Raw genomic sequence first — 2,842 nt, 5'->3', positions numbered from 1 at the left:
CCTACTCTGTCAATTAAGGGTGTATCATTGTTGTTGGGAAACGATTTGGCTGGGGGGAAAAGGTTGCTGCCAAACTTAAAATGGTTAGTGAGCCGATCACTGTTTCATCTAAGTATGATGTTGTCGTTGAGGAGAATCACGATGTATTTCCCTCGTGTGCTGTGACTCAAGCTAAGGCTAAGAAATTAAGCCAAAACAAACGATAGGCATGGATTCAGGGGACGATATTATAGATTTGTTTTAGACATTTTTTTGGATCTGACGATATATATGTTTGGATATATTTGTTAATTTCCGCTAGAAAACCATCAAATAGTAATATTACGTTATCGTAATAATCAATAATAAATGATTAAGATTAGTAAAAGCGACTCTGGGACCGGAACTTGGACGTTCATTTATAAATCCTTCTTACGATGAGTATGGTCACTGTACAACGTTAAATTATGGTTAGGCAGTGACTAGCGCAGTGGTAAAGCAATGACTTTGTTAGTTAGAGGTTCAAATCCTCCATTCTCTCTTTATCTATCGGCTTTTTCACTTTAATTTAATTACTACGATAATATTATACATTGAGCAAACTATGTTTATTTTTAGAGCAAAGCTGCATCGGGCCATTTATTGTGTCTACCGCGAGGAATCGAATCCTGGATTTTAGTGTTTTAAGTCAGTAGACTTACCGCTGCTCCACCATGAGACAAAAACTATGTCAACACTCTATTACGAAAAAAAAAAAATATGCGGGTGGTTCTAGTTCGTTACTTGAAGGTATTTGGTATTAAAATTGATGTAAAAGTTCTCATTGTTAACAGTATTATTATAAATGTTATGATATTTTTATGAAAAGAAACAAAACAACGTTAACAAATGAAGAAAAAAATCTTCTAAATTACACTTTATTAGTTTACCTAATTTGTTCTTCCTCATACCAAATGCTCTCAGTTACGCAAATTCAAATTCGAATTTCACTTACTGTTACCAAAGTGAGGAGACACATAGTGATTGAAAATAAGATTAATTTAATGAAAAGAGAATGGCTTATAACGAACTGATGAATTAGAGCCAGATTAGCAGCTAACTAACCAGGAGGTTTGGTCGTCAGAATCGCTCAGTCACGTTTTAAAAAAGTAACCGTTTTCATCACGATCTTGAATTTTTGTCACGTTCAGTGTTTTTTTTGCCACAGGGATTCTCATTATTTTGTAAAGCATCCTAACATATATTTATATAGCGCTGTAGTGGTTATACTTTTCTGAACTTTCAAGTCGTTAAATGAACTATTGTATGTAAATAGACGTCAATTACAGAATAAAAAAAACGGTAACACCAATGATGAAACTTCATGATAATTAAAACACACTGAACATTTATTTAGACTCTTCTACCACCCTTTGTTTTTCAAAAATAAAATAAAATGAAACAAATATTCAGTTACGATATGCATTTAACTACTGTAATTTTTGTTGATAGCAAGCATTTTGGGCGTGATGAACCAAATAAATGATCAATCCCTTCAAGAGAAATTCTTTTCTCAGTGGGACCAATCTGACATTCTAATTACTAATGCTGAAATAATTGATGATTGATATCTAAAATTATAATCATCTGAGCTATTCATTGACCCAACTTATCACCGAAATCACTCCTACAACCATTTTACTGTGTGTTGAAGTCAGCTATTACAAAAGAGCCAAAAAAAGCGACTACAGAATAAAACGAGCCCAAAAGCCGCAACCTACAACTCTTAAAAAATAGCCCATTTCCGATTATTGTAATTTGAATTGGCAATGCCGATGTTAATGATTTGAGAGGAACTGAACTTGAACAAACCTACCTCTAAAAAGATATATCAGTGTAGGCCTAGGATACAAGTACAAGTTGTGTTTTTACTTATCAACGTATTCATTGGTGTGTTGTGCTATTTTCACGTCGATATAAGGGCTTCAGTAGGTAAAAATAAATAAGAAATATGAATAACTGATCAAAAGTTAGATTTGGTTTGTTTGGAATTTCGCACAAAGCTGCACGAGAGCTATCTGCACTAGCCGTCCCTAATTTAGCTATTCAACACCAATGGACGGCTGGCGAAGATAGCCCTCGTGCAGCTTTTGTTTATGGCAAAGCTACTAAGGCCGTTTTTCCGCTATCACCAATTTTGAAATACCGACCAGATGGAAGGAAACCGTCCGGGAGCACCCACTGCCAACTTTCAGATTACTCTTTTACAAACATATATATATATAGTGGAATTGACAGTCACATTATAATACCCCCATGACTGAAAGAGTAAGCACGTTTAACGTTGGGTTTGGTTTGTTTGGAATTTCGCACAAAGCTGCACGATGACTATTGCACTAGCCGTCCCTAATTTAGCTATTCAACACCAACCACCACCAACTCTTTTACCAAGAATTTAGAGCTCATTGGATTATAATATGGAAGTTTCTGATCAATAATATAGAAAAATCCAGTTTTCTCTCTTTCTTTCATATTTTGTAGTCGTTACTTTTATTGTATGTAAGAGTTTGTATGAACAGAAATGAGTAATTCGATGACGAGGAACCCTCTTTGAGACTAATGATGGTTGGAGACGCTTGTCTTTCATATTTTGTAGTCGTTACTTTCATTGTATGTAAGACTTTGTATGAACAGAAATGAGTAATTCGATGACGAGGAACCCTCTTTGAGACTAATGATGGTTGGAGACGCTTGTCTTTCATATTTTGTAGTCGTTACTTTCATTGTATGTAAGACTTTGTATGAACAGAAATGAGTAATTCGATGACGAGGAACCCACTTTGAGACTAATGATGGTTGGAGACGCTTGTCTTTCATATTTTGT

This window comes from Limulus polyphemus, unplaced genomic scaffold (genome assembly GCF_000517525.1).
Source record: "Limulus polyphemus unplaced genomic scaffold, Limulus_polyphemus-2.1.2 Scaffold1405, whole genome shotgun sequence".
NCBI classification, from domain to species: domain Eukaryota; kingdom Metazoa; phylum Arthropoda; class Merostomata; order Xiphosura; family Limulidae; genus Limulus; species Limulus polyphemus.
Note: the sequence above shows the minus strand (reverse complement) of the source record.